The sequence below is a fragment of the Erinaceus europaeus genome, chromosome 11, assembly GCF_950295315.1.
Source record: "Erinaceus europaeus chromosome 11, mEriEur2.1, whole genome shotgun sequence".
NCBI lineage: Eukaryota > Metazoa > Chordata > Mammalia > Eulipotyphla > Erinaceidae > Erinaceus > Erinaceus europaeus.
In genome coordinates, this window is record NC_080172.1 from 40,135,100 (window position 1) to 40,145,735 (window position 10,636).

The window sequence follows — 10,636 nt, forward strand, 5'->3', positions numbered from 1 at the left end:
TCTAACTGCTCAGTACTGGTGTGGAAAACAACTTTAACTGAAATAACTCAGTCTAGATCATTCTGATATGGGATGAAGATTCATATTCAATACATTGACCCTGTGATGAGGTTGCCAGCAATGCTCATAGGTTTCCAGACAGGAAAGCATTGATAGTAGCTCCAACTTCTATCATGAAAACCAATTTTATCTTTCTCTAGTAACTTTTACCATTTTCCCTGCTACGCCTATTGATCTGTAAGCCATGTATTTTTTTTTTACTATTACAGATTTATCTTTACAAGACTACTCTACTGTGACTTAAGATATTGTGTTCTCTCTCTCTCTCTCTCTCTCTCTCTCTCTCTCTCTCTCTCACACACACCTCTCTGAGGTGTCAATTACCCTCTAGGGACAAAGATGGAAAAGGAAAGGACAACTCATCACTTTCTAATCATGTGTATGTAAGATCATTCTTAGGCAACTAGTAAAATCTGCAGTAGCAATAAAGATAATTTGCAGTTTTAACTGTTGTGCTGGTTAACTATCATCAGATGGAAACCACAGGTGTTGGCCATCAGAGCCATGCAAGAAGATGTTGGTGATTCCCCGATGTTGAGAGGAGCATTACATTGCTGAAGCCTGTAGACTCCTCCACCGGTTGTTTGCTGATAAAATTCAACAATAGAGATACTTAGCTGGCAGGAGAGATAATATGAGCACAAAGGTGTTTTTCCCAGGGTGAGGCTTATGCATTGCACTGTGGATGTGCTGACCCCTGCAATTTCCCCAAATTTTGGGTAACTCGACTGCATAATGTGTGGTAGTGGGGGACTGCATTCATGCTCTCCCATGAGAAAAATTGTGAACAAAAGAAATTCAACAATAGAAGTTGTCTGAGACTCTGAAGACTCCAAGTAAATAGGCATTCAGAAGGGTCTTAGAAGTTGTATTTTTCTTAGGAACAGGGGCTAGAGCACACAGCATCCAGAGCTCTGATAACAGCAAACATAATTTTCTCAAAGAGCACATGTCTATACAGGGTTTTTTTTCTTTTACAAAATGATAAAAATATTAAAAGAGCTGACCAATGTTTTAAGCCTCTAAGGTCAATCTCCAACCTTGACCTCTCACTCTTGTCCAAGTGCTTTCTGAAAAAAAAAAAAAAAAAAAAGAAGAAGAAGAAGAATCCAAGATGTGTCTAATGAGTCATTTCCTTCTATCTAGCACTCTACTGTGCTTGACCTCCATGGCTAATCACTAAACTCTCACTTGCAATCAACCTCAAGCACCTTAGCCTTCCTTCATCAATGCCATCACTCTTTTTGACTGTACCCATGGGGCAGAACTTGCTAGGCTTGCTGATAATAGACCACTGACTGGTTCACTTTCAGTTCATGAAGAGAAGCCTCAGCTGGAGTCCAGATTCTTGGCTAGGTTCTCAAATGATTCAGTTGCTCACTTGGCCTCTGACATATCAATTGCCTCTCTTTGGTACTTTTCAGTCTGCCTCTCATTTTTCTCTTGACTCTTTTTCATAGAAGCCTCCAGATAGCAACTCCTGCAGTTTTATGTTTTCAGTCAGACATACCTTAGAGCCTTCTCATTTCTTACATATTAAGAAGTGTTCCCTCCACTTTTATTTAATAAATCTTGGGTCCAGAGAAGGCTTACTGAGTAGGAAACTAGACTTGGAAGCATGAGATTCCAAATTCAATTCCTGCCATCTATCTATCACCTGTCTATAACTTATCTATCATCTATCTATTTATATCTACCATCTATCTTTCAATAAATAAATATATTTATTTTAGTTTATTTATTTATTTTCCCTTTTGTTGCCTTTGTTTTTATTGTTGTTGTAGTTATTATTGTTGTTGTTATTGATGTCTTTGTTGTTAGGATAGAGAGAAGTGGAGAGAGGAGGGGAAAACAACAGGAGAAGAGAAAGACAGACACCTGCAGAACTCCTTCACTGCTTGTGAAGCGACTCCCCTGCAGGTGGGGAGCCAGGGGCTCAAACCGGGATCCTTACTCCTGTCCTTGTGCTTTGCGCCACTTGTGCTTAACCCTCAGTGCTACTGCCCGACCCCAAATAAATATATTTCTTAAAGGTAAAGCTATATTATATCAATAACCTCTCTAATGATCATATCTTCATTAACATTGACCAAGCTCAAGTTAATCCCCTTTTTTGTTTACTAAATATTTATTCATTTAATTAGATATAAGATGAGGAGAGAATCAAAGCATCACTCTGGCCCATATGATGCTGGGGAGTATACTCAGTACCTCATACTTGAGAGACCAACACTTTATCCACTGTGCAACCTCCTTGGCAATACTATTATTAGTGATTTAAAATTGATTTACAAAATTATGAGACAATAGGGGTAGAGTTCCACACCATTCCTATGAGCAGTTTTCTGTGTACCCGTTTCCTTCATTTATAACTACAGTTATTCTCTCAAGGTCACAGATATAGGTTGACTTGTTTCTACTACTATTTATATATACTTGCACATTTTTCCTCTAGTTTTGCCTTCTCTTCATTTCTAAGTCACACCTATTGCTACTTCATAATGTTGTTCCTTTTTCCTCTTCTCTCTCCAGAGAGATGGATTTGGAGTTCAGAGCCCTCTGGTCATCTTTCTCTAACTTTTGTACCCCTCTGGGAGTATGGTCCAAAATTATTTAGGGGTGCAGAAGGTAAGAGTTCTGGCATCTGTAATTGCTTCTCCACTAGACATGGAATACACTTCTTAAATCACATAAAGGAACATTTTTCCCTCCTATTTTCAGTTTTCTTCACATCAAATGTCTATGAAAAATGACTACTGTTCTCTCTTCTACATCATCATATAGTTCTTCCCCCTCTCTTACGTCATTTTTGTCATAGTATCTCTCTCTCTCTTTCACACACACACAAACACACACACACACAAAACAAACAAACAGAGACACATACACACACCAAAAAAACCCTCAAAGTTACCAAAAGGCAACTAAAGAAGTGACTTAGCCTGTCTTTTTGGTCTGTATTTCATGTAGGACTTGTACTTATTAACTCATTAACTTGTACTTATTATTTTCATGTAGGTTGTGTACTTATTAACCTAGAGAGACAGAAAGAGGGAGAAACACCAGAGAACGTAAACTTTCTCCGATGTCATATCACCTTCTGTGTTATTCTTGAGTTCAAACTTGTGTTGCTTATGGTAATGTCCTACCTGGTGAACTCTCAATCCCTCTAGAGAATAGAAAGACTTTACATACAACTCGAATTATTTCATTGTATAACCTTAAAAAGCATCCTTAAAAATCACCTTGGGCTGAAGAAATAGTTCACTTGAATAGTGTGCTGCCTTGCCATGTATGTGGTACAGATTTTAACCTGGCCTCACCACACTGTAGGAAGCTTCAGTGCTGTTTCTCTGTAAAAATCACATCTGTTTTTATCCACAAAATAAAAGCCATTTCCTCAGTAGCACATCTCAACTGAACTATTTTTCAAAATTTAACAGTTCTGGCTAAAACCTTTTTATTTCCTTCAAGGTCCTCTTTTTTAATCCTAGTACAAACCTCTGAGACTTCCTATGAGGGAAGTCTCTGGTGCTTTCTCATACCAAGAATGTACTACCCTGTCATCTCTATCAGGAACAACAAAATAGACCCCATAGTGGGCCTTGCCCTCAGCTTGGATAAACTATGGTAGATAATGTTCCATCCTCTGAAGGATATGGACAACATACTCTATGATACACCTGAGGAAGATGAGTCGATACTGGGGCAACATGGAATGTTCCTACTCATGACCACAGAATGTGAGCTCAGATATAGAGGGATGTAGAGGTCACACAGGATCCTAAGCTAATTATGGGCCCCAGATCACATCAAATTGATGGGGTTTACAGTAATATTTGTACCCCTTTCCCATATTAGGGAGCTACTTTCTTCCCTGATCCAGCTTTCTGGTCCTTTTCCCAGCCATGACATCATCTCCCCAGACAATAATTAGGGGTCACCTGCATATCAGATTTCAGGCTCAGGCAAAAAAAAAATCACTACTATAGCTACAGGCCATTTGAAATGTAACTAAAATATGCCTACTAGCTATCTACAAAATGGAGGACCCCCCCCCCAACACTTCACCTGCACTATTCCAGCCTTTAGGTCCATAATTGTCCAACAGTTTGTTTTGCTTTGTATATTAACTCTCTTTTCAGCCATGCGGTTCCAGATGCTAGCAGAATATGACCAGAATTCCCTGGACAACTCCACCAATGTGCCTTGGAGCTCCGCTTCTCCGGAGCCCTTCCCCACTAGGGAAATAGAGAGATAGGATGGGAGTATGGATCAACCTATAAACACCCATGTTCAGTGGGGAAGCAATTACAGGAGACAGACCTTCAACCTTCTGAATCCCACAATGATCTTGGGTCCATACTCCCAGAGAGTTAAAGAGTAGGAAACTATCAGGGGAGGGATTGGTATACAGAGGTCTGGTGGTGGGAATTGTGAGAAGCTGTACCCATCTTATCCTATGGTTTTGTCAATGTTTCCTTTTTATAAATAAAAAATTAAAATAAATAGATATTTAAAAAATTTTTAAAAAGAAGGCACTACCAATATCTTTGGACATCTCAAAGCAAAATAATTACATTTTTTTTTCCTGTTCTCATTTATCCTAGCAAAATTCCAGAAAAATGTTCAAGTCTGTCTCCATTTCATTGGAGGGAACTTTGATGCTGTCAGTCCTCCCATCTGTATCTTTATGTTTCTAGCCAGAAAAGTCTTGGAATGGTGAAATCCTAGTGATGGATAAAACTGAGCAAACACAATATCATAAAAAAGATACATCCTTGTTATTTATACAGAGAGAGAAAGAGAGAGAAGGAGAGAGAGAGATGGAGAGAGAGAAAGAGGGAGAGAGAGAGAAAGAGATGGAGAGAGAGAAGGAGGGAGAGAGAGAAGGAAAGAGAGAAGGAGAGAGAGAGAGAGAGAAATATCAGGTATTCACTGTGTTCCTCAAGCAAGTAGTGGAGATGATGCAGACTTTCTCAGCAAAGAGCATGTGCTTGAGGGTGAAGTGCTCTTAGTGCAGAGAGGAGGGTGGCTTTCTAAAGATCACAACTGTCACACATTCTTTCAACTCTCATAAATTTACATCTCTATATCAGTAACAAGGTAACAACAAAACTCAAGCCAGAAGCCTGGATTCATCCAGAAATTTGCCCCTTTCCCTTCCAAAGTTCCTTTCACTGAATCTTCCAACAATCTCATGTTTCTGCCTCTTATTCATGTAACCTTTCACCAGATCATCACCTTATTGTAGTGCTCACTATGACTCACCAAGGCTCCTGAGAAAACTTTCTCAGAGCTCTCTCTCTGCATCTATATTTGATTTCCCAAACTCTAATCTATTAAGTGATACAAGTAAATGTTTATACAGAAACTTAGCCTTTTATCTGCCTAAATTCAACAGTGACATGCCATTTTACCTGATACAAATGAAAACAAATCTTTGCCACCTACAAGGTCATGTTTAGCTCTTGTTCCCTCTTGAGCTCCATCATGGACCTCATTTCATCTTTCCTGCCATAACTCTATGGTACTGGGCTCATCTATTATATGAATGTCCACCCCTTTCCCATTTTTTGATAGTCACTTTATCAGAGGTCCTTTCTTGTCAACTTTTCTCATAATTGGCTTAATTTTTCTAGCAAGTTTGTTTCATTTATTTATTTTGGATAGAGAAATTGAGGGGAACAGGGAACACAGGAAGAGAAAGAAAGAGATATCTGCAGCACTGTTTCACTGATCATGATGTCCCCCTCCCACACCCCCCACAGTTGGGGATCGGTTGTTTGAACTTGGGTCCTTGAACAATGTAATGTATATACTCAACCAGTTAAGTGCTCAAATATCTGCTAAGAGAAACCCATAGTTTCTATCTTTCTTTGTAGTAAAGCATGACAGAACAGAAAAAGTTTCAAACACGATAACCTTCATGGTTGCCTCAATAAATGCTTTGTCTTATCTCCCTCACCTTAAATTAATATTGGGTGTCAGTGGATCAGAAGTCTGGTCTGTATCTTATCTTTCATCTCTCATGTTACCCAGCATTACAAAGACCCTAAGGGCAGACAGTGTGAGCACAAGAATTGCAATCCCAGGAGTCACTTAGTGGATTCTAGACTAGAACCTTCTTCAGTTTCTTTATTTCGTCAGTAAGCAGGCACTGAGCTGATCACTGGGAGGTCAAAGATTCAACAGAGTAGACTTTTTATCCTGAAGGGTTCACACTGACAGAATATCTAAGTAAGGAAGTAGGCAGAGTGTATAGACATGTATCCTGCTTGCATCTGGGAAAGACCCACCTATGCCTAGGTACACTGATGCCTATAAAACTTTTGAGATGCTGGAAGCAGACATTGGAATAATGGCATCAAGACATCTTTCTCTCTGCCCTTTCACAATAGTGTTAGATGAAATGATAGGAGAGTGTACTTTTTAGGATGATGCTTTTTCCATCATTGGTTTAATAATAATAATTAAACATTTGATTATATTGTTAACCTTCTTTTGGTTTATCATATCATAAATTTATAGGGTTGGGCTGGGGAGATGGTACAACAGTTATGAAAATGACTTTCATTCTTGAGGCCTCTGGAGGCATGGCCTCTGGAGGCATGGCCTCTGGAGGCATGGCCTCCTATGGTGTAGCAGCAGCAGCAGCAGCAGCAGCAATGTTTCATTCTCCTTGGTAAACTAGAAAAAACAACAAAAATCACCTAAAAACTCAACAGAATACAACTAGGATTTCTTTGGAAACACACTAAGCCACAGGTGAGTACAGACACCTGTGGCTCATGGACAGAAAAAGGGTGCGGAGAAGATACTTGGGTGGCACCAAACTGGTAGATTGACAGTTGAGACACACCACTCTGAGTCTGAGGCAATAAAACAACTGTTAAAAAGAAAAAGAAAGAAGTAGAAGAGAACACCACTTAAGCCACAGGTGAGTTGTGGGTGGAAAGGGGTAAAGCAAATTATTCCCAGGTCTAAAAACCTGTGTTCAGGGACTGCAGGTGCAAAATCAGGAGAATGGCAGCTGAACCACACCACTTTCAGGTCCAAGTTTTAGAAACAAAGAGTTGCTAAAAAGAAAAAAATTAATCACATAAAAACACACCAAAACACAGTGACTTCTTGAGTTTCCAATGTTGTTGCCCAATAGAGACTGCAAAACTACTATAGTTGTATGCCCCCAGGAACATGCCTAAAATGGTTCTTCTAGCTTTCTTCTATCCTAAAATCCCTAACCTCATCTCCTCTGATCCTACTTTCTGGTTCATGCTCATTAACCATCTTGTCTCAATTTAGCTCATGCCACCTTCCAGACACCAGGCTGCAGATGCTACTATGACTCCACCTGACTTCTCTGAGCAGATGAACTCACCAGTGTGTTCTGACCCTTGCATATCCAGAGCTCTAGTCCAATAGTGAAAGATAGAAGTAGGCTGGGGATATGGCTCTGTTGGTATGCATGAGACCCCTTCTGTTTCATTTGGTTTAAATCCCCCCTGCTTAACACTATTCTATTTACATAACCACTTCATTCTATTTACATAACCACTGTTAACAAGTTCCACCCTCCTTCCAGGGCATTTGTGGTTCAGTGATAGGATTTTCGCCTGCTCTGCCCCCTCTTTGTCACACTCTGATTTTCACCAGTCACTTTTCTCTCCACCCTCTCTATGTCACATCCTGTTTCCACCCTACTTCGCAAGTATATATAAAGACAGCATTGTGAGTTTTACAGTACCTTTAGTTTAGCTCAGCTCGGCTTAGATTGTGCTGCGTCCTGCATGAATAAAGAGATACTGCCTACAGCTCAACCATGAGTCCCTGGTCGTCTGTTATCTGCCCATGAAGCCAGCCCGGCGAAAACAACCTAACCCGTCGAAAACAACATGGCTCAACCTGTCAATGCCCATGCTCAGCAGAGGAGCAGCCACAGAAGCCAGAACCCCTACCTTCTTTTCCCCATAAACAACCCTTATCTATACTTCCATTGGAGGAGAAGTGATAGAATGAAGATAAGAGGATTCTTCACTCCAGCTCCATCAGCAGAGAGAGAGAGAGAGACAGAGAGAGAGAAGGAAAAGGAGAGGGACATATAGAGGTAGTTATAATGTCATGAGTGGCTTAGAAGGAAAGAGAGGACTGAATCAGAGAAAGAAGGGGCAACTATGTATAATTGTGGCCAGATAGTTGAGGAGAAGATGGTTGGCCCATGTCTAAAACATCAGGGGAACTATGGTGGGTTGCAGTGGGGAGAGTGAAGATTCAGAACTCTGGTGGTGGGAATGGTGTGGATTCAAACCCCTGTCAACATATAATTCTTTAATATAAAAATATAAAAATAATGATAAAGGGGAAAAAAGAACTAGGCAATTGATTACAAAGTAGAAGGGGGAAAAAAATGAAAAAAAAATTCCAAACACAACTGCAGTGCTTAAAGCACATTTTGAATGCTGTTCATATTGCGGTAAGAGATTTAACCAGGTGGAGAGAACATCAGCGCTAGAAGACACATCCCCCACATTCTGTGAATTTAAAATTATTAAGGAGGGAAGGTTTAGGAAAAAATGAAGCACTTCTCAATGAAATAGCAGACCCCATCAGAAAGATAAACATCAGCTACTAGTATCCTAGAGGAAGAAGAGAAAGAAGAGTAGAGAACACATTCCAAAAAAATTTTATCAGTAAATTTTCCATACCTGAGCAATGTTCAAAATATAGAAATAAGAGTATGTAAATATGCACTTAAATTTTGAATACAGAATGACACACACCAAGAAACATCACTGTAAAACTATCCAAAACCAGGGACAAAGGAAAAATACTACAGGCTTGCAGGAAAAGAAGAAAGTCACATACAAATGCAGAACCATCATGCTTTCATCAGATTTCTCATCACAAAACCTTGAAGGAAGGAGTAAATAGAATGGCATATTTAAATATTTAAAGATAAGAATTGTCAGCCATGAATTCTATATCCTGCTAAATTATCCTTCTAATATGAGGGAGAAATAAAGATCTTTTCAAACATTCAGAAACCGAAGGAATTTGCCACTATCCATTTCCTCTTATATGAATTACCTTAGATCCATCAATACCACCCTTAGGCACTTATTAAGTGGACATTCAAGTAATAATTAGAAGGAACATATGCACCTCTATGTTCATAGCAGCCTAATTCTCCATCAAAAGATAACTGGATAAAGAAGTTATGGGATATATACTTCATAGAATACTACTCTGGCATCAAAGATGTCCTTTGGGGCAAAAATGGTAGAACTAGAGGTGATTAAGCTTAGTAAAATAAGTAAAAAAAAAAAAAAAGAAAAGAAAAGAAAAACAACTATCAGGTGATTTTACTCATATGTGTAATCTAGAGATCTGATCTAAATGAATTTGTCACACACACATACACACACACAGAGACACACACACACACACACACACACACACACTCCAAACAAAATAGAAGCAAACAAATGATAAGACTTGTGAGAACTTTGGGAGGTGGAAGAGTGGCAATAAAGAACTTTGGTGGTGGGTGTTGTGTGGAACTGTACACCATAATATTACCATCTTGTAACAAACTATCAATAACAAAATAAATTAAAAAACACCACTCCTGGTAGCCAGATTCCCTCCCCCCTTTTTTTCTTTTTTATTTGATAAGACAGAGAGAAATTGAGAGTAAAGAGTGAGCTAGGTAAGAAGAGAGGATGATATACACCTGAAGACCAGCCTCACAGCTCATAAAGTATCTTATCCCCTTGCAGGTGAGGAGCAGGGTTCAAACCCTGGTCCTTTTATGATATTGAATGTACTCAACTGGTTACACCACTACCAGGTCCTCTTATACTTGAGTGTTAAAAATAAAGAACTATGGGAGTCGGGCGGTGGCGCAGTGGGTTAAGCGCACGTGGCGCAAAGCGCAGGGACCGGTGTAAGGATCTCGGTTCGAGCCCCCGGCTCCCCACCTGTAGGGGAGTTGCTTCACGGGCGGTGAAGCAGGTCTGCAGGTGTCTATCTTTCTCTCCCCTTCTCTGTCTTCCCCTCCTCTCTCCATTTCTCTCTGTCCTATCCAACAACAAAGCAACGTCAACAATGGCAATAATAACAGCAACGAGGCTCCAACAACTAGGGCAACAAAAAGGGGGAAAAATGGCCTCCAGGAGCGGTGGATTCATGGTGCAGGCACTGAGCCCAGCAATAACCCTGGAGGAAAATAAAATAAAATAAAATAAAGAGCTATAAACATGGGTGCATATATTCTCCTATATTCTCTGAGTATGTACCTCAGAGTGGTATTGCTGGATCACAGGGTATTTTCTTGTCTATTTCTTTAAGGAGTCTTCAAACTTAGGAGTTATATCAGTTTTCCCTCCCACCAGCAGTGGACATAATTTATTTATTTATTTTTCCCAGGTATCAAAGATCAATATTTCAATTATTTTATTTATAAATACCTTTTAATTATTTATTTTATTAGCTATTTAATATTGAGTTATAAAATTATGAGATAGCAAGGGTATGGTTTCATACTGTTCCTACCATCAGAGTTTTGTGTGCCCAT

The 10,636-nt window shown here is 39.5% G+C and overlaps 1 non-coding gene across 1 annotated transcript; it reads left to right on the forward strand.

Moving 5' to 3' along the window:
- The first annotated feature begins 669 nt into the window (after positions 1-669).
- Positions 670-834, forward strand: LOC132541503 (U1 spliceosomal RNA). Its single transcript, XR_009552668.1, has one exon. It is a non-coding gene; the product is annotated as a U1 spliceosomal RNA (small nuclear RNA).
- Positions 835-10,636: the final 9,802 nt, after the last annotated feature.